The 22,602-nt window shown below is 37.4% G+C and overlaps 1 long non-coding RNA gene across 1 annotated transcript in view; it reads left to right on the top strand.

Annotated features, from left to right (window-relative positions):
• LOC129529352 (uncharacterized) overlaps positions 1–22,058 on the top strand; it is a 96,031-nt gene extending 73,973 nt beyond the window's left edge. Inside the window, exon 3 of the long non-coding RNA XR_008674849.1 lies at positions 19,441–22,058. This is a non-coding gene — a long non-coding RNA (uncharacterized lncRNA). The remainder of the gene's footprint in view (positions 1–19,440) is intronic.
• The last annotated feature ends 544 nt before the right edge of the window (positions 22,059–22,602 follow it).

The following is a 22,602-nucleotide window of genomic DNA, read 5'->3' as shown; positions in this document are numbered from 1 at the left end:
CTCTTATATTTGAGACTTCTGTTATGACCAGGATATGGTCTGTTTTAATAAATATCTTATGTGTCCTTGAGAAGGGAATGTATATTCTATGTCATTGAATATTATGTTCTCAGTATGTCACTTGTGAAGTTGGCTAATCATGTTCAAGTTTTCATCATTCTTACTGTCATTTTTCTGCTTGTGTTATTAGTTACTGAGGATGGTGTGTTAATGACTCTTACTGTGATTGTGGATTTGTTTACTATTTCTTTTAGCTCTTTCAATTTTGTTTTGTATATTTTGAAGCTGTGTTATTAAACACATGCAAGTTTTGTTGTATCTTCCTGGGAAATTGACCACTTATTCATTGAGAAATGTTCATCTTTTTATTTTAAGTTCCGGGGTACATGTACAGGATGTGCAGGTTTGCTACATAGGTAAACATATGCCATGGGTAGTGTTCATCTATAGCTCTAGCAGTGCTTCTTGTCTTAAAGTCTACCTTGTTTGAGAGCTATGTCAGCATTCTTTTGATTAGTGCTTGCATAGTATGTATTTTTCATTATTTTACTTTCAACTTTCTTCTATATAGGGCATCTTGTAAGCAGCATGCATGTTTTAAAAACGCAGTCTGACAATTTTTGGTATTAAAAATTACTTAAAAAGCCTGGGTGCGGTTGCTCCCACTACTTTGGGAGGCTGAGGCGGGCGGATCATGAGGTCAGGAGATCGAGATGAGCCCGACCAACATGGTGAAACCCCGTCTCTACTAAAAATACAAAAATTAACTGGGCATGGTGGCGGGCACCTGTAGTCCCAGCTACTCTGGAGGCTGAAGTAGGAGAATCGCTTGAACCCGGGAGGTGGAAGTTGCAGTGAGCCAAGATTGTGCCACCGCACTCCAGCCTGGTAACAGAGTGAGACTCCGTCTCAAAAAAAAAAAAAAAAAAACTTAAAAAGTAATATTTTATTGACAGATAATGCACATACAGTAAAATTTACTACTTCACAGTATAAAATTCAGTGGTTTTAGTATATCCACAGAGTTTTGCAATCATCACAACTATTTAATTTTAGATCATTTTCACTGCTACTCCCAAAAGAAACCCCATATCCGTTAGCAGTCATTCTTCATTACCCCCATCCCCTAGCCCCTAGTAAACACTGATGTATTTTTTCTGTTTCTGTGGATTTGCCTGTTCTGGATATTTCCTATAAAAGGAATCATGCAATATATCTTTGTGACTGGCTTCTTCCACTTAATGTTTTTAAGGTTCATCATCAGTACTTCATTTTACTGCCAAATCATATTCCAGAGTATGTATATACCATCTTTTGTTTATTCATCCATTGATGGACATTTGGGTTGTTTCCACTTTTTGGCTATTATGAAAAATGTTGCTAGGAACATTCAAATACAAGTTTTTGTGTGAAAATATATTTTCATTTCTCTTGGGTATATTTGTAGGAGTGAAACTGCTGGGTCATACAATAACTCTATGCTTAACATTTTGAGGAACTGCCAAACAGTTTTCCAAAGTTACCGCACCGTTTTATAATCCTACCAGCATTGCATGAGGATTCCAAATTCTCCACATTCTTGCCCCCATTTGTTATGGTCGATTTTGATTCTAGCTATTCTAATAAGTGGTATCTTATTGTGGTTTTGATTTGCACTTCCTTAATGACTAGAGATACTGAGCATTCATTCCTGTGATGGTTGCTTCCATTCTATGAGTTGCCTTTTCATTTTCTTGATTGTCTTCTTTGAAGCACCAAAGACTTTAATTTTGATGAAGTATGATTTATCTTTTTTTTTGTTATGCTTTTGGTGTCATAACCAAGAAAGTACTGCCTGACCTAAGGTCACAAAGATTTACCCCAACAGTTTTCTCCTAACAGTTTCATAGTTTTATAGGTTTAGCTCCCACATTTAGGTTGATGATCCATTTTGAGTTAATTTTGGCTATGGTGTGAGGTTGGAATCTAACTTCTGTTGTCTTTATATGGATAACCAGTTGTCCCAACACCATTTGTTGAAAAGACAATTTCCCTGTTGGATTGTGTTAGACTCTTGTCAAAAATAAATTTGCCATAAATATGAAGGTTTATTTTTGAACTCCCAATTCTATTCCATTGATATTTTGGTCTATCCTTATGCCAGTACCATGCTGTTTTATTGTTAAGTTTTGAGGCTGGGATTTGTAAGTGCTCCAACTTTGTTCTTTTTAAAGATTGTTTTGATTATTCTTGGTCCTTTGCATTTCCATATGAATTTTAGGATCATCTTGTTAGTCTCTGTTAAAAAAAAAAAGGAAAGGAAAAAGAAAAGGAAAAAAACGCATCTGGGATTTTGATAGCAATTCCTTTGAAGCTATACATCAATTTGGTTTTTAAAAATTGTATATTCTTAGGGTGTACAACATGATGTTTTGATATACATAGTGAAGTGTTACTATAGTCAAATAGAATATTATTCACAGTTTCTTTATCCATTCATCTGTCGACAGACACTTAGGATGTTACCATATCTTGGCTATTGTGAATAATGCTGCAATGAACACGGAAGCACGGATATCTCTATGAAGCACTGATTTTGTTTCTTTTGAGTATATGCCCAGAAAAAGGATTATTGTATCCTATGATAGATCTATTTTTAATTTTTAGAAGAATCTACATACTATTTTCCATGAAGGTTGCAGCAATTTATATTCCTGTCAACAGAGTACAAGGGTTTCATTTTCTCTACACCCTCACCAACACTTGTTATCATGTGTCTTTTTGATAATAGCCATCCTAAAAGGTGTGAGGTGATATCTCCTTGTGGCTTTAATTTGTACTTCTCTGTTGATTAGTGAAATTGAGTGCTTTTTCATATACCTTTTGGCCGTTTTTATGTCTTCTTCAGAGAAATGGCTATTCAAGTCCTTTGCCCATTTTAAAATAAGCTTGTTTTCTTGCTACTAAGTTCCATAGACCAATATAGGGGAGTCTTGTCCTTCTGGCAGTATGAAGTTTTCTGGTCCATGAACATGGAATGGTATCTTTGCATGTTTTTAGGTCTTCTCTTATTTGTTTCAACAATGTTTTCTAGTTCTCAGTCTGCAAATCTTGTACAATCATGTGCCATATAACAATGTTTCAGTCAATTGTGGACTGGATGTATGACAGTGATCCCATAAGATTATAATACTGTATATTTACTGTAGCTTTTCTGTGTTTAGAGGGTTAGATACACAAGTACTTATAATTGTATTAAAATTGCCTACAGTATTCAGTCAAGTAATATGCTATATAGGTTTGTAGCCTAGGAGCAATAGGCTATACCGTATAGCCTAGTTGTGTAGCAGGCTATACCATCTAGGTTTGTGTAAGTACACTCTGTGATGTGCATACAATGATGAAATTGTCTTAAAGACATTTCTCAGAATGTATCCCTGTCATTAAGTGAAACATAACTGTACTTGTTTTGTTAAATTTGTTTCTAAGTATTTTATTCTTTTTGGTGCTATTATAGATAGAATTGTTTATAAAATGTTTTTCAAACAGTTTATTGTCAGTGTACAGAACTACAATTGACTTTTGTACATTGATCTTGTAGACTATATTGTTAAATTCAACTTTGATGAATTCATTTATTAGTTCTGATAGTTTTATTTGCAGATTCATTAGGATCTTTTTATACAGAAGATCATGCCATCTGCTAATGGAGATATTTAATTCTTCCTTTTCAATCTGGATACATTTTATTTCATTTTCTTGCCTAATGGCACTACCTAAACCCTCCAGTGTAATGTTGGATAGAAGAGGCAAGAATGGACATCCTTGTCTTCTTCCTGACCTTAAAGGAAAGCATTCAGTCTTTCGCCATTAAGTGTAATGATAACTGTAGGTTTTTTCCTAGATGCCCTTTATCAGGCTGAAGAAGTTTCTTTCTATTCTTAGTTTGTAGGGTGTTTTATTATAAAAAGATGTTGGATTTTGTCAAATGCTTTTTCTGTATCTATTGAGATGATCATATGTTTCCCCCCTCAGCTTTATTCTATGAATATTGTATATTATGTTGATTGATTTTTGGGTATTAAACTAACCTTACATTCCTGGGATGAATCCCACTTGGTCTTGATATATAATCCTTTTATATGCTGCTTGATTTCGTTCACTAGTATTTTATTGACATTATTCTATATCTATTCTATAATATAGAATCATCTATATTCCTTTTGGGACTCACATTATGTGTATGTTGGTAGGCTTGATGTTGTCCTACAAGTCTATGAGGCTATGTTAGTTTTTCTTAATTTTTTCCCCTTTCTATTCCTTATGTCCTTCCAATGGATATATCTTCAGTCTTTCTATTTTTTTCTTCTGCCATCTCAAATCTTCTATTCAGCCCCCCTACTGAAATTTTCATTTTAGTTATTCTACTTTTCTACTTCAGAATTTCCATTTCTTATATTTTCTATATAAATATAACATCACAAGCAGCTGTGATGTTAATTAATTGGCACTGATGGTCTTTTACAAATGCCCACTGAGTGGGCTCTCAGTCTGGTCAAATAAAGAAGGGCCTTATGAATGGGGATTTTCTGTAGTATTCCAAAGTACCACATTTTCTTTATCTAATCCATCAGTGATGAGCACCTGGGTTGATTCCTTGTGTTTTCTATTTGAATAGTGCTGTGATAAAAATATGAGTGTAGGTGTCTTTTTGGTAGAATGGTTTATTTTTCTTTGGGTATATACCCAGTAATTTTCTTTTTGGTGAGATGTTGTTGTCATAATTTTCTCTAAGTCTTTGGATACAGTTTCTTTTAGTTCTTTGAACATATTTATAATAGTTTGTTTAAAGTATTTGTCTAGCAAGTTCAATATCTGGGCTTATTCAGGGATAGTTTCTGTTGACTGTTTTTCCTATATATAGGCTATATTTTCCTATTTATTTTCATATCTTATACTTTTTTGTGAATACTGGACATTAAAAATAATAGAATGCAGCCACTCTGGAAGTCAGATTCTTCCTTGCTCTTCAAGTTTTGTTGTTGTTTTTTATTGTTGTTGTTGTTTGTTTTTCTAGTGACTGTCCTGGGCTTATTCCGTGAAGTTTTATTCTTTGTTGTGTGTGGCCATTACAGCTTCTACTTGACTAACTTAATGTTCATATAATTATTAGACAGAGGTTTCCTCAAATGCCTTGAACCAGTATAGCTCTCATTTTAAGTTGAGGGGCTCTGTGTGTGTGTGTGTCGGGGTATATCTTCAGTGTTCAGTGGCTTACAATTCTGCCTTTGCCTTCATTTCCTGCTTGTACAAAGCCTCAAGGTTAGACACCGGTAAGAGATTAGGGTTTTCTCAGATATTTCCTGGGCATGCATGAAATCCTAGCCATGCTCATGGCCTTTTAGATTTTTCAAAGTTCCCTATGGACATCTCGTTTTCCATATTTTCCTTTTGAGTTTTCTGCCAGCCTCTCATTTGGCCCAACTAGTTTTGCCACTTGAGGCAGCTGTGATGTTAATTAATTGGCACTGATGATTTTGACAAATGCCCACTGAGTGAGCTCTGAGTCAGGTTAAATAAAGAGGGGCTTTATGAATGGGGCTTTTCCAGGGAGTTGCTAGAAGGGCCATATAGTGACAACTCTCTGGGAATGAGTTTTTTTAGGGGTTTCAAATCCATTATGCCCCTTCCAGTGGCTGCTAGACTGCTGTTCTTCACAGCTGCTGTGCTTGTGAGGCTGCTGGTTTTTAAGCTGAAAGGTAGGGGTGGGGGTGAGACCAGGGCAAGTGAAAAAACCACAGAGATTGTTATCCTTACTAAGATTCAGCTATTTTTCTTGAATAAATGCACCTCATATTGGTTAGCCTTTGGTTAATTTCCAGAGTTCTGACATAGGTGATTTCGACCAATTCTGCTTCTGTTGTTCTCTGCGCTTTTATGGAGGAGTGGAATTTTGGAGGGCCCCATCAATCCAGAAGTGCCTTACCAATCTTTGATTTTTAACTGAAGTATGTAGATTGTTTACACTGATTAAATTACTGACATATTCAGGTACCTATCCATCATCCTACTAGTTAGACTCTGTTTGCCGCTTATTTCTTATTTTCCTTTTTCCCTCATTTTATGCTTTAAAAAGATTGTGTTTTAGTGTTTTTCCCAATGCTAGCTTATTAGTTACATGCATATTTTTTTACTACTCTTTCAGTGATCACTTTAAATATCACAACTGTCATTTTAAAGACTACTATTAGTTAGTACCTTTGCCCTTCCCAGATTAATGCTAGGGCCTTACAACACTTTGACTTGATTTCCCTCTTTTCTACCCTTTACAATGCATTTTTATTTTACAATATAAGAAACTGTACCACATATTATTATTATTTCATCTAGTCAATATAAAATTTAGTTTCAGCAATATATTTACCATTCCTGTTCCCTTTAATTCCTTCATACGTTTCTGTCTGTCTAAATAAGTCCATTTTTAATGTAAGTCTCCTGGTAGACATTAGAAAAACTCCTTCATTTCTTTCTCATTTTTATTGGATATTATTTCTAGATGTAGATTTCTCTGTTGACATTTATTTTCTTTTAGTACTTTGAAGATGACATATGTCTTTGTCTGCTTGGGCTGGCATAACAGAATATCACAAACTGAGTGGCTTAAACAACAGACATTTAATTCTCATAGTTCTGAAGGCCAGCAAGTATGAGATCAAGATGCAAGCCAATGTGGTTCCTGGTTGGAGCCCTCTTTTTTGCTTGCAGATGGCTGCCTTTTTTGCTGTCTCCTCATGTGGTAGAGAGATTGATCATCTCTATTACATCTCTTCATATAAGGGAAGCATAAGAGACATATATGAGGGCCATTTGTGAGGGCTCCACTTTCATGACCTAATTACCTCCCAAAGACCCCACCTCCAAACATCATTCATTGGGAACTAGGGCTTCACCATGAGAATTTTGGGGGGACACAATCGTTCAGTCCATAACAACGTCCTATTGTCTTCTGTATCCATTATTTTTGCTGAGATGTCAGTCTTATGTTTTCTCCTTGGAAAATAATATATATATTTTTCTCAGGCAGTTAAACAGACTTTTTTCCTTGTCTTTGGCTTCTGACAGTTTAATATTATGTGAGAAGGTATGATTTTCTTTGCTTGCTTTGCTTAGAGTTTGTAATACTTTTTGAATCTGTGGTTTGATGTCTTTAATTCATTTGGAAAAATCCTTGACCATTATTTCTGCATATATTGTTACAATTACATGGATGTTAACTCTTTCATCATGTGGTACATTTCTCTTATGCTGTTTTTGTTTTTTTTATTCATTTTGCTCTCTATGCCCCAGTAAGGATATTTTCTGCTGACCTATCTTGCAGCTCACCAATCTTTATTTTTGCTATGTTTAATCTACTATTAACCTCATGTTATGTTTTTAATTTCAGTTTTGTAATTTTTAGTTTTATAATTCCATTGTGTTTAAAAAATAAATTCCAATTATCTGGGTGAAAACTTCATCTGGTAATCTAGTTTCTCAACATATTAATTACAGTTATTTTAAAATCTATGTCAGATAATTTCAGCATATGGGAACCTGTAAGTCTATTCTCTAGTTGTTCTTTTGGTCCTGTTTTTTGGTATGTCTGATAATTTTCAATTGAAGGCTGGATGTTGTACATAATAAATTATAGAGCTCTGGATCATATTATCTACCTCCAGAGAAGATTCACCCTATACTCTGGCAGACAACAGAAGAGAAGAACATCTCAATCCAGTCAGGGATTGAGAAAAGTCAAGACTAATTTGTGGTCTTTGTTAAGCTCAGTTTGAGAACTTGGAAATTTTTTTTAAATTTTTTTCTTTTAGATTCAGGGGATAAATGTGCAGGTTTATTACATGGTAATAAATGCTAAGCATTATATCATGCTGAGGTTTGAATTACTCTCGAGCCCATCATCCAAATAGTGAACTACTAACCAACAGGTAGTTTTTCAGCCCTTGCCTCTCCTTGATCACTCAGTCAAGGTAGTAATTGGAAGTTTTCTCCACTGTAAAGTTACCCTTTCCCCCTTCCATATTCTCTTCTTTGGAAGCAAGTCATAAAGATCCACCCAGGTTCAAGCACAGGGAGGTAGCACTAGACTCCATCTCTCGAAGGGGAGTATCTACATAATTATTTGGAATTCTTTTTTAAGAAAGCTTTATCTTTTCTCCCTTATTTACATATTTATTTAATTATATGAATAAATTTATATCAGTGTGGACTCATGTATAATTATTTTATGCTTTGGATTGCAATTTAGCATCATATTACTTAGTTAATTAATTAATTAATTTAGTACTCAATTTGTTCCAGCTTTGGTCACTGGGAACTCTTTCAGTTTGGCTGTCATGTCCTTTTGACCTGCCTCCATCCTTCTGTTTTTTGAGCACTTCCTTTCTTGATACTACACGATACTCCAGGCTCATTTTGCATTTTCCCTGTCCCAGCCCTAGAATCAAACATTTCTCCAGTGCTCTGGTTTCTTTTGTCAGAGAATGGTATTTAGAAGCCAATATCTGGTGTTGGTGTGCTTGCTGCTAACTGGATTATGTGATACATTTGTAATACAATTTATCACTGTCTGCATTACCTCCTGAGATTCCATGACCTCCTGGTTGATTTTTAACATTTTTGCCTACACTGAACTTCATTCTTTGTGAGATACATTTCAATGGCATTTGAAAATGCATAGAATCGTGTATCCATCACCATAGTACATGTAGAACACTACAGTCACCTAAAAATTGTCCTGTGCATCTTTTTTGTAGTTGTCCACCCTGCCCCTCACCCCCTGGCAACTCTGATCTGTTTTCTGCATTTAGTTCCAGTCCTAGCATCTCTACCTGGTTTGTAGACCTTGGAGTGGTCAGGGATGACCAAGATGGGGTTTTAATATCAGCTTTGCAGGAGTGAGAAGGTGATAATGCCTGTTCACTAGATTGTAAGTTATTTGTCTTGTTTATCATTGTGTCTGTAGAATAGCAGTTAGCATGAAGTAGGTAGACACTAAAAAGATATTTTTTAATGCATAAAATCCCAACAAGGGCCCAGTGTAATGTAGACATGTGACCATTAAAAGTGTGCTTATTCACCTCTTATCATCTCCTTTCTTCCATGGAGCTCTCATCATTCAAATGTGTCAGATTTGGTAAAATACTAGTTAGGCTGAGTCTTCCTTGCCCCCACTCAGTCATCTTTGTATGAATCCCATGGTTTTGGGGGTTTTTTCTTTTCTTTTTTTTCCTTTTCCTTTTCTTTCTTTCTTTTTTTAAACCAGTTTTTAGCTGGTGTTCATGAAGAACAGTGAGACCTAGAACTGTGTCACTAATTAAAGGAAATCCTAAGAAAGTGCCTTTCTTTACAGAGCTGTGTCATGCCATCCTTTGGGCCCTCTGCTGGAAAAGTAGAATCAAGTCTCAAATAATGCCTTTTTTTTTTTTTAGATCATGTTACTTAATTAATTAATTAATTTAGTACTCATGACATTGAGTTTTGAGGATTTTTGATTATTTTGTGGAATGTCTCTCAGTGTGGGCTTCTATGTTCTTCATGTGTTTCATTCTTGTTGCCCAGGTTGGAGTGCGGTGGCGCCATCTCTGCTCACCGCAACCACCGCCTCCTGGGTTCAAGCAATTCTCCTGCATCAGCCTCCCGAGTAGCTGGGATTACAGGCATGCGCCACCATGCCCAGCTAATTTTCTATTTTTAGTAGAGACAGGGTTTCTCCATGTTGGTCAGGCTGGTCTTGAACTCCCAACCTCAGGTGATCCGCCTGCCTCAGCCTCCCAAAGTGCTGGGATTACAGGCATGAGCCACCGTGCCTGGCCAAGTAATGCCTTTTTAATTGTATCCTCTATCTATTGGCATAGGACAGTACTGTGTCATACCTGTGTGATTGTAAAATGTCTTGTACCTGCTTATTGATATGTAGTAGTGACCATGCTTTATCAGAGCTATTTTTAAGGATGTTATTCTAGAATGTTTTCTTTCCAGATGATGATTCAGAAGCTAATTTTAAAAAATGGTGCCAGGTACCATAACAGTAACAGAACTTTGCAATTTTCTGGGGATTTGTTTTTTACCTTTCCCCCACCCCCTGACTTTTTTTAAATGGAGTGTGCTGGATGTCTCTATAATTTTGTTCAGATGACCGCAGAACCTAGAAAAGCTGTTGCTGTTATTGATGCATAACATACTGCTATTATTGGTCTTTTTATATAAATATATATATACAAATATATATATATAATTTGAATTTTTGGAAACTTCAGCTGTGCTGTGACCTTTGGAAAAAGTATCCCAGTTTACTGTGTTAAGTTGGCATTGTACAGAAATTAACAGCCATATTGGTCTAGAAACATTAAACTTAATATTTTTCCATTTGTACAGGGGTAACACACTATATTAAATATGTAAGGTCTTATCTACATGAGTTTGATTACAGAAACTAATAAAGTATTCTCTAAATAATGAAAAAAGAAAGTGTGCTTCTTGAAAGGTTTGAGAATTCCTGAGTACTCTAACGCCAGTAATTGAATATAGCTACAGGATGGACTGACTATGCTAATACTAGCTCTGCAACTCTCTTTATCCCCCATCTTCTAGCTTCCCAGCACCTGATTAAAATCTGTGCAGGATGCTTTATACTCCTTATCTTGTTGACCACTGCTATGGTTTGGATATGGTTTGCTTGGCCTCACCAAGTCTTATGTTAAAATTTGACCCTAATGTTGGAGGTGCGGGCTAGTGGGAGGTGTTTGGATCATGGGGGTGGATCCCTCAAGAATGGCTTGGTGCAGTCCTCACATGGTAATGAATGAGTTCTTACTCTTAGTTCTCACAAGTACTGCTTGTTGAAAAGAGCCTGGCACCTCCTCTCTCTCGCCTCTTCTCTCATCATGTGATGACTGTTCCTGTTCACCTTCCACCATGAGTGGAAGCTTCCTGAGGCCTCACCAGAAACAAATGCTGACCCCAAGTTTCTTGCACACCTCTTCTCCTTATTACCTAACCTCAGGTATCCCTTTATAGCAACACAAACAAATGAAGACAACCACCATGTTACTTCCATTACAAAAAACTGCCTCCTTTACACCTCTAGACCTTTAGACCTCCAGAAATCTTTTGTTGATCTAGAAACGTCCTGCCACTCAACTTTCCATCAATGCAATAGTGGCCAAAAAGAGCCTTTGGGAAGCAATAGACGTAGCTTCTCCCAGTCATGCAAATAGTGAGATGAAACAATCTGGAGAGGAAGGATATCAATTCCTCAAGTCACATCCAGTATGTGACCTGTAGGAGGGGATCTCCCACTTTTCTTGGCTCCTGTGTCAAAGGGCAGGCAGAGCAGTCATTTTGCGGATGCTGATGTAGAAAGCAAAGGCAAGGTCATAACCTTGGCCTGGGTTGACCTGCCAGACGTGGACACCAGTCTCCTTCTAAGAACTAGGTGTGAGGGTTAGTTTCCCAGTGTTGTGATGTTGTGAGCATGACTCTTTCTCTAGTTGTTTTCTAAAGTGATGGAAAAGAACCAGAAGGGGTAGATGTGAGATTCACGAAACAGGAGGATTCAGCAGGAAAATTGGGCAATTTGCTTGTAAATGTATCTGTAGCCTCAGGGATGTATCTACCCAGCAAAAAATGAAGTGGAAATTTGGCAAACATGGTCATTAATTATCTAATTTGGCTGTTTATTCCAATCAAGCTAATTGGTTAACTGCCAGGTTTCCACTCCACTTTGAATTGCTCAGGGACAGCAAAAGCGAAAGGGGATTAAACCAGCATCTGATTCTTCTATACAGAGCTGATGAGAACGTCTTTGTGGAATAGATACTTGGCCTTTAAGGTAGTTTATGATGGGACTTTTCCTGTGTTTTCTTTGCGAAATGACAGAAGAGGCTCTGCTGGATTTCTGGCTCATTAACTTGCTTAGATACTGAGATTAAGCCAATTCTTCACTCTAAGGTCCTTGGTGTTACTTGTCCATGGATCCAACAAGATGCATTTAATAGCAAGATGGAAAACTCCTGGAGCGATTGGCCATGTGCCCCTGGCTTTGGAGGAGAAGGGAGTCTGGAGGCAGCATTCAGTTCACTTTCGGGAGCTGTACGTTCCTGTGTGGAAGATTGCTATATACTCTTCCATATTTACTCATTTATTTGTTCATTCATTCACTCATTATTGAACACTGGTGATATGCCAGGCACTCTACTAGGTTATGGTAGGTATAAAGATGAATAGGAAAGTATCCTTGCCCAGAGAAGTTCCATGTCTGATTAGAGAGTAAGAGCTATACTTGAACAATATCACTATGATACGATCAGTACAATAATAGTGGCATGTACTATGAACTAAGGTGCACAATGTTGGGAGGATGAAGTCCACTTGGATGGATCAGAGGTTTGTTTCATAGAGTTGGGAGTTGAAACTGATGGGTGAAATATAAATAAGATCCCCCGTCTCCCACAGAGGGGTAAGAGATGGGAGAGGAAAGGTGTTCTAAGCATGACAAGAGCACTTACAAAGATCCTCGACGCAGCGCGCCCATTAGGGGAGTGGCCAGGGGCTTCCCATGCCTGGAGTAGGAAGTGCAGTTGGGAAAGTGGGAAGTGAGGGTGCGTAGGGCAGGCAAAGTTTCACTGGCAGTGTCAGTGAGGCTTTGGAGAGTTTTGAGGCGGGAAGAATCACTTGGTCGTCTTTGAGAGCTCACTGCGATGGTAATGGTGTGGGCAGAAACTCTAGAGGCAGCCACAGTTGGTTCAAAACCCAGGCCACTTTTTCACATGTGGCCTTGGAAAAGATGCTCCAGATACCCCTGAGCTTCAGGAAAATAGGATAATAATGCATTCCTTGAAATGGTGTTGAGAGAATTAGAAACAATATATACTATATTAACTAGGACAGTGTCTAGAAGCTGTGGCTATAATTATTTTGAAGTTAATATAATCTACTGGAAAGTAGAGTTTCTGAGTCAGAGTCCTGGGTTCTATCCTAGTTTTGCCTCTGATGAGCAAGATACCTTTCAACACATTTCTTAAACTTTCTGAATGTATTTTCTTACTGGTAAATATTCATTTAGTCAAAAAACATTTATTTAAAAACTTCCGGCCAGGTACAGTGGCTCATGCCTGTAATCCCAGCACTTTGGGAGGCCAAGGTGGGCAGATCACCTGAGATCAGGCATTTGAGATCAGCCTGGGCAACATGGTGAAATCCCATCTCTACTAAAAATACTAAAGTTAGCCGGGTGTGGTGGCAGGCACCGGCAATACCAGCTGCTTGGGAGGCCGAGGCAGGAGAATCTCTTGAAGCCGGGAGGCGGAGTTTGCAGTGAGCTGAGATCACGCCACTGCCCTCCAGCCTGGGTGACAGAGTGAGACTCCGTCTCAAAAACAACAAACAAACAAACAAACAAAAAACAAGCTTCCAAATGCAGCCCTGTGTTGCCTAAGTAAACGGTCACCCCCAAAACCCATAACACTAGTCTGATTTGAGAAAAACATCAGTCAAATCTCAAATGAGGGCCATTTTATAAAATACCCAACCAGTACTCTTCAGAACTGTCAAGGTCATCAAAAACAAAGGACAGCCTGAGAATCTGAGAAGTGGTCACAGCCGAAAAGAGACAAAGGAGACACAACAATGAAATGTAACTTGTATCCTCGATGGGATTCTTGAAGAAGAGAGGATATTAGATAAAAACCAAGGAAATCAAGCTAAAGTGTGAACTTTAATAGTAATGTATCACTATCGATTCGTTAATTATGATGAATGTACTGTGAAATGAAAATAAATCTTGGGGTCCCAAAATCACTAAGCTAAAGGGAAAAGTCATGCAGGGAACTGCTTAGGGCAAACCTGCCTCCTCTTCTATTTAAAATCACCCCTCTGCTCACTGAGATAAATGCGTATCTGATTGCCTCTTTTGGAGAGGCTAGACAGACACTCAAAAGAATGCAACAGGCCAGGCGCAGGGGCTCACGCCTGTAATCCCAGCACTTTGGGAGGCTGAGGCAGGCGGATCACCTGAGGTTGGAAGTTCGAGACCAGCCTGACCAACGTGGAGAAACCCTGTCTCTACTAAAAATACAAAATTAGCTGGGCATGGTAGCACATACCTGTAATCCCAGCTACTCGGGAGGCTGAGGCAAGAGAATCTCTTGAACCCGGGAAGCGGAGGTTGCGGTGAGCTGAGATCATGCCATTGCACTCCAGCGAAACTCTGTCTCAAAAAAAAAAAAAAAAGAATGCAACCACTTGTCTCTCATCTACCTGGAATGGAAGCTCCCTCCCTGCTTAGAGTTGTCCCACCTTTCCGGACCAAACCAATGTTTATCTTACATATGTTGATTGATGTCTCATGCCTCCCTAAAATGTATAAAACCAAACTGTGCTCTGACCACCGTGGACACATGTTGTCAGGACCTCCTGAGAGGTGGTCCTCCTGAGGGTGTCACAGGTGCCCATCCGCAATCTTGGCAAACTAAACTTTCTATATTAACTGTGACCTGTCTCAGATATTTGGGGTTCACATACTGTACTAATGTAAGATATCAGTAATAGAGGAAATGGTGTGTGTGTGTGTGTGTGTGTGTGTGTGTGTGTGTGTGTGTGTGTTGCAGAGGTGTTTATTGAGGACTAAGCTCTGATTTTTTTATCTTACCCAAATTCCCTTCTGAGGGGTCTGGGGACTCATGGCCTACAAACCATAAATTCTCATCAGATGGGTTTTATTGAACCCTGTATATCATGACTTACTTTCCAATCTGACTCTGGCATAACAAGGAAGAAAATCAAAATGTTTTACCCCAAAATGTATTTCCTTGCCATACCTTGAAATTGCCCTGCAAAGTCTCTGGTGAGAAAAATCCACATTCTATAGAGAATCCCCTTTCCCCTTGGTTTTCCTTCCTTCCTTCTCAGATCCAGGAGATAATCAACTAAGAGTCAGGCACCCTTTTAAGTCTGATATAAAACAATTTACCACCTGCTCTCTCTAAAGTCCACTACCTAAGAGCTTCCTCTGCACAATAAAACTTGGTCTCCACAATCTTTTCTTTCACCTGAGCATTCCTTTCTGTTGACTAGGTCTTCAGATAACCTCAACCAATTGTCAACCAGATAATATTTAAATTTCCCTGTAGCCTGGAAGCCCCCATTTTGAGTTGTCCCGCCTTTCCAAACCAAACCAATGTATTTCTTAAATGTATTTGATTGATGTCTCACACCTTCCTAAAATACATAAAACCAAGCTGTAGCCCAACCACATTGGGTACATGTTCTCAGGCCCCGCTGAGGGCTGTGTCACGGGTCATGGTCATTCATATTTGGCTCACAATAAATCTCTTCAAATATTTTATAGAGTTTGACTCTTGAATACTATAATTTTTGCCATAAGGGTTATAAACTATAAAACAGACCAAGACAAAATGATTTTTGCCTGTATATGCTTATGAAATATTGTTGGCTTAAATGACAACAGCTAAATACTGAGTTATTGGTATAAATACTTTTAAAACTAACCATAAGTTTTATTACTAAAGTAAATACCGGAAATTCAGAGCTATAAAAATGGTTAATAGAAAATTAACTTTAAATATTGGCTCTCACAGTTTTTGTAAACAATCTAGGCAAACTACAAAATTAATGAGGTAAATGTAATGGAATAAATGCTTTTAAACAAAGTTGTCATAATTTAGGACGTAAGGTTATTCTCTGATATGAAGTATCTGGGTAATTTCCAATTTAAGAATTGTAGGAAAACATTTTTTTAACATTCTTATTAGAGGTACAATATCTTTGTCCAATTCAAACCTTATTTAAGGGTTATGTATAAAACAAGGTAAAGAAATCGGGAAATAAAAGATGAAAAAAGTTAAAGATATAAGGAGGTATTTTTGGTAAAGAAAGTAAAAAGGAAAGTGATTTTATATAAGAAAGAATCTTGTGTGGTGAATTTTTGCCCTAAAATAAAATAACTGGGTTGTTCAAGGAAGAGAGATATTTAGGATAAAACAGAAACTCTAACCATTGTTAAAGGTCTAGGTAAGTCGTAATAAGGTTAGTAAAATAAATTTTTAAGGATGTTATATAATTCAGCTGGTATTGGCTATAATTAAAAAGAAGTCAGGCCGGGTGTGGTGGCTCATGCCTGTAATCCTAGCCCTTTGAGAGGCCAAGGCAGGCAGATCACCTGAGGTCGGGAGTTCGAGAACAGCCTGACCAACAAGGAGAAACCCCGTCTCTACTCAAAATACAAAAATTAGCTGGGCATGGTGGTGCATGCCTGTAATCCCAGCTACTCGGGAGGCTGAGGCAGGAGAATCACTTGAACTCAGGAGGCGGTGGTTGCGGGGAGCCGAGACTGTGTCATTGCACGCCAGCCTGGGCAACAGGGGCAAAACTCTGTCTCAAAAAGAAAAAAAAAATCATAATAATCTTTCTAGAGATGGGTCTTTAATACTAAAAAAATGCACTAATACAAAACTAAACAATTGGTTAAAACAAGATTTTATTACAAATATTGACTTTTTTTCAATGCAAAAAGTTTTTAAATTTTTAAATTCTATAATCTGTTTCTTTAACATTCTTCAGATTGATATCTTTAAAGTGCCACTGTTTCTCTTTTGAAAAGGCCTTGAATGATGGCTCTCTCCTTCACCTTTTGTTGGCTCCTGTAACTTTTACTAATTATCTAAGTAAGGAAGAATAATTATTTTTGAAAACAGACAAGTAAAGACCTGCCTTTTAATTCTGCATGCCTGTTATATCTCTATTTCTATATGTGTCATGTGGAAGTGATATTTCACTACCAAACCACATGAAAAAGCTCTAATCAAGTAACTTAAAAAATTGTAAATGGTTATCAAATTGGTAAACACTAGCTCAGATGCCTTTTAATTCACATGACCGTGGTAATCTTTGGTAAAAATTAATTTGGTAAATTTAATCTCAAAACTCTCCAGTAATTTAAAATTCTCAAAGTCGTGTTAAACCCTCTGGTTTTTCCTTTTCCCCCACTGGAAATTTCGGTTACTAAACAGTTAAAATAGTAGAAACATAAAATATGCTTTTGTTAAAATTTTATAAACATAGTATCAAATCTCAAAAAAATGTAAGTTTCTTTTTGGTTAAGAAACTATTTAAGAGTTGCTTTATAATAAAGGAAGTTATACGAATAAAACTAAATCAAAAAAATAACAATCTAGGGCAACAAAACTCTGAGCCCCATGGTTACCAAGAAAATAGTTGATATGGGGGAAGGGCAAAACCAAGTAACTATTTAAAACCAAAGGGTGTCATGTAAAGGAATTGTTCCACTTTGTAGATTGGTATCATTTAGCTTCTTTAAAAACAACAATAACAAAAAAACACTTTACTATAGTAAATTGTAAAAATAACCACTTAACCACTTTAGGGACAAAATTCTTGATTTTAAAAGCTACAAAATTTAAGAGCTTGCAGGACGCAGAGCTCACTACTGAACAATCACTAATGCACAAAGGTTTATTCCTGAAAAAGCAAACAGCCGGGCCCGGTGGTTCATGCCTGTAATCCCAGCACTTTAGGAGGCTGAGGAGGGTGGATCACGAGGTCAGGAGTTCAAGATCAGCCTGGCCAAGATGATGAAACCCTGTCTCTACTAAAACTACAAAAAAAAAAAAAAAAAAAAATTATCCGGGTACGGTGGCAGGTGCCTGGTAATCCCAGCTACTCAGGAGGCTGAGGCAGGAAAATCATTTGAACCCGGGCGGCAGAGGTTGCAGTGAGCCAAGATCACGCCACTGCACTCCAGCCTGGGTGACAGAATATGACTACTCCATCTCAAAAAAAAAAAAAAAAAGAAAGAAAGAAAGAAAGAAAGAAAGAAAGAAAATGCAATCAGCCTAGTGGGCCATATAAGTTCTGTTTGCCCTGAGAAGGGGACTGCCCAAATCTCCCTATAAAATACCAAGTGAAGTACCTAGATGAAGCAGTTAATATCTTTCATATGCAAGCCATGTTGAACTAGCTTTATAACTGGGATATCCTCCCACCTAATATGTCTATTACCTGGGTCATGGTCAATTTGGGGGTTAAGGGGGTCTCTTTTACATGGGTGCCCCTCCCACAGAATCATAGGTCTGTTTAAGAAGCCTTATCAAATCTGATATCCCTCATAGATCTCACAGATGCAACCCCCCGCTGGAAACCCAAATCCTTTTCTCCAGAAAAGGTAAAATGGTCTGGGGGTAAAAACGCTTCCTGGGACCAGAACATAAAAATATATAGGTTAATAGAATTATAAAATGTAAAATATTTAAACAAGCTTTATGTAAGGTAGTTGTAACCCCTTTTACCTAAATGTCTTATAAAAGTGGATACGATATCTAACTCACTGGGGGATGTTTTCCCCTTTCTAGTACTATAAAACTGAAGACATGTAAATCTGCTCATGTAAATCCTCCACTGCATAGCCTTTTGTGTGGAGCATTTATCCGGGCTGATGGCAAAAACTGTGAGTACTTTTCAATAACAACAACTGAGGTATTTTGATGGGGCATTTACTGGCTTGCTATGGAATATTAACTAAAGCTACCTCTATATTAATGGAAATAATGTTTCCCAAAAAGTTCCATAATAAAATAAAAATGGTTTACATAAAATCTTGCTACCTAATAAGCAGAGAGGCTCTTTTCTAGAACTAATTGTAAGGAGCTGCTAAATTCCACAATGCCTAATAGCTCTCCTGAGCTGTTTGATTTGTAAATGACATTTCCAAGGTAAACAAACATCTTGTTTTAAAAGCTGCTGCTCCGGTTAAAAAAGGGTCAAGGAAATCTTTTTTCTTTTAAATTATTTGGATAAAGTATGTTTTTGTAAGCAAATTTCCCTTTCTGAATCCTCCAAAATTCAGATTGTAATTTTATGGCAATATAGTTGCCTGCATAAGTTCAATAATAGTTTTTTTTTTCCTAACAATTGGTGACACTGGTTATTTTACCAAGACTGAAACTAGTATAGCCTATTTTTAGGTAAAGTTTCAGCAAAATCAACTTTAAAAGAAGTCTATATGGCCAGTCAGTTTCTTGCTGCATTTTATGCAAATAATCAGGCAAGCATAATAAGCCTAAAACTAGCATTGCACACAAATTGGCCTGGCTATAAAATTCTCTTTAATAAAAAAGGCAGCAAAAAAATTGTTTGAAGGGCAAAGTGTAACACTTAATACTACATTTCAACCCTAACTTTTTACGTACAGATTAAATCATTATTTCTTGGCTACAATAATCCTCTAAAAAGTACCTGATTATAATTTTTCTTCATGTTTTCAGTTGGTGCCCTAATGGAACAGGTTCCTTTTTCTGTTCTAACATACAAATTACTGTTATAACTGTCAAACCATAAATGTTATTTTTCTCTTTTTGTTTTACTTCCAAGGAAACCAAAATCATGGTATTCTGAAGACCAGAGATAGGAATCTCCCTCATTTGACATCCACTGGGTCTGGATCTGTTTCACTGCTAATGCTTTGCTGCCAGAACTATACAAGCTGCCTCCCTCTAGGTCCAGGGACTATCACAGAAAGGGCGGGCATGTACAGTTTGTAAGGGCGGGCATGTACAATTTGTAAGGGCGGGCATGTACAATTTGTAAGGGCCAGTTTCGAGGGATAAAATTAGGACAAGATCAAACCCTCCAAATCAAAAAGGAGGTCCAAAAAAAAATGCCTAAACAGCTGGTAAAACAAGTTTGCTTGTCTTCTAAACTGTTATGTGTCACTTTTGCATCCATCCCAACCATAAAATTTCGCTATAAAATTAAAGAAAAACATTTACTAACAGGATAAAATACCTTACCACAAAGCTTCCTGGGTATAATACTCCCAATGATAACTGGTAAAAATAAACCTATCTATCCATATATATATTTTTAATTTTTCAGAGCAGTGCTTATGTTTTGTATAGCTAATTGCTGTAAGTCTGTAACAAAAACCAAACTCACAGCAGCTCAACACATAGAAGTTAAAAATAAGTCAGTCTTGCAACTTTGCCTTTTGGTTTTTCTGCTGGCCTTTTTACTTAAAATAATAATTTTAAAAAGTAACAAATGGCTGTCCACAACCCTTCCTATCTGGCCTAGAACAATTAATTGGCTATAAGTCTTTTAACTCTTATGGTCCTCAGCCATAGGTAGTCCTGCCAAGGAAAAAAATAACACTGTAGAATTATATAACTTCCCCTGTGACAAAACCTTTTCCCTCCAAATACCAGTATATGGTGCAATACAAAAGTCGGTTGGTGGGGGTGGTGGGCGGGAAATAGATTTGTCTACTGTTAACAAGTCTATCACAATTTAAACACTGAGGACCAGGTGTTTCTGGTATTTAATTTATGTTATATGCATAGGATGCTATACCTATGGAAACACATCGGCTAGAAAAGAGATTAAATTTATTAAATTCTAATTTAATGTTTGTCCCACAATTCTCAAGTAAGATTTCTCACAAGGTCCAAATAACCCTTAATAAGGAAGGTAAACACATTGTGAGTTTGATCAAAAATATGATGATGCATGTGGGGTTTTCTGGCTGATTGGGTTGGTTACTATCCTCTGATTCTAACTACAACCTTGGACGCCCAAACCTTCTCTATCTTTATAATATTTGTTACTATATTAACATTAGACATTTTCTTGCAAATATTATGCCAGGTACAGCAAAAGGAAAGACACAATTAAAAACCTGGATCATAATAACTCAGAAAATAGATCTGATCCGGGATGGTTTTTTTTTTAGACTAAACCCTAGGCCTGACTCCATCTCACTCGGTAAACAATTGGCTATTGCATCAGGTCAGACCATGTCCTCCCCCCATTATCCAAATCGCTAATATTTAAAACTGCCATCAACCAGACTACACTAGGAATAAGCCTTCCTAGCACCGTGGGACCTCACCAAATGACCAGATCAGACAACTCTAGGAATAAGCGCTCCTAGAGCCATGGAATCTGCCGCTGTTGGCCTGCATATGCTTTCTGTGAATGCTTTTTGGCCAAGAGGGAGGACTGAAGACTAAACTCTGATTTTTTACCTTACCCAAATTCCTTTCTAAGAGGTCTGGGGAGTCACGCCCTAAAAACCAGAAATTTTTATCAAATGGATTTTATTTAATCCTGTATCTCGTGACTTTCCAATCTGACTCTGGCATAACAAGGAGGAAAATCAAAATGTTTTACCCCAAAATATATTTCCTTGCTATACCTTGAAATTGCCCTGCAAAGTCTCTTGTGGGAAAAAACCACATTCTGTAGAGAATCCCCTTTCCCCTTGGTTTTCCTTCCTTCCTTCCTTCCCAAATCCAGGAGATAATCAACTAAGAGCCAGGTGCCCTTTTAAGTCTGATATAAAACAATTTACCACCTGCTCTCTCTAAAGTCTGGTAAGAACTTCATCTGCACAATAAAACTTGGTCTCCACAATCCTTTATCTTTAACATGAACATTCTTTCTATCAATCCCAGGTGTTCAGATAACCTCAACCAATTGTCAACCAGAAAATGTTTAAATTTTCCTATAGCCTGGAAGCCCCTGCTTTGAGTTGTCCGCCTTTCTAAACCAAACCAATGTATTTCTTAAATGTATTTGATTGCTCCCTAAAAATATGCCTCCCTAAAATACATAAAACCAAGCTGTACCCCAACCACCTCAGACACATGTTCTCAGGACCTCCTGAGGGCTGTGTCACAGGCCATGGTCACTCCTATTTGGCTCAGAATAAATCTCTTCAAATATTTTACAGAGTTTGACTCTTTTCATCAACATTATGTAAACTCTCCAGACTATCTTCTCAATGTTTTTCCTGTAAATATAAAACTGCTCTAAAAAATACAGCCCATTAAAAAAGCATGGTTCCTGATTTCATGGAGTTTGTAAAATGAGAAGGAAATTTATTTTATAGGAGTTTTTGAGGTCTAATGAAAAGCTTGTAAGTGATTTTATACAAGGTTAGTGCATAGTGCATGAGACCTGATCAATAAAATTTGTTTTCCTCTTTGTTGATTTCTACTGATCTTCATAAATATTTAAAATCTCACATCTATACATTCATCCAAATATCCAAATATCTATTGGTCATTTACTTATTTCCTATGCATGGTGGTCACCTTCACATGTTCACAAATATTCTGGTTCAAGTTCCTTTTAGGCTCAATAGGATCGCATTTCCTTGCCATTTTTGAAGTTAGGTGTGGCCATCGGATCTGCTTTGGCTAATAAGGCTTAAGCAGAAATGATGTACCTCTTGATGGATGGAAACTTCCAGCACAAGTGTGCAATTCACTACTTGTCATGGTTAATTTTTCTTGTCCAGTTGCCTGGCTAAGGGTGGCCAAGATAGCTGGTAAAACATTATTTCTGGGTGTGTCTACAAGGGTGTTTCTGAAGGAGATTTGCATTTGAATCAGTGGATGGAGTCAAGAAGACCCACCCTCCCCATTGTGGGTAGGCATCATCTAATCCATTGCAGGCCTGAAATAAAACAAAAAGGGGGAGGAAGGGCACATTCTCTTTTTCCTTGCACTGGGACCTCCATCTAGACTTCCG

This window comes from Gorilla gorilla, chromosome 22 (assembly GCF_029281585.2).
Source record: "Gorilla gorilla gorilla isolate KB3781 chromosome 22, NHGRI_mGorGor1-v2.1_pri, whole genome shotgun sequence".
Taxonomy (NCBI): Eukaryota; Metazoa; Chordata; class Mammalia; order Primates; family Hominidae; genus Gorilla; species Gorilla gorilla.
Note: the sequence above shows the minus strand (reverse complement) of the source record. Positions and strands in the feature narration are given on the sequence as shown.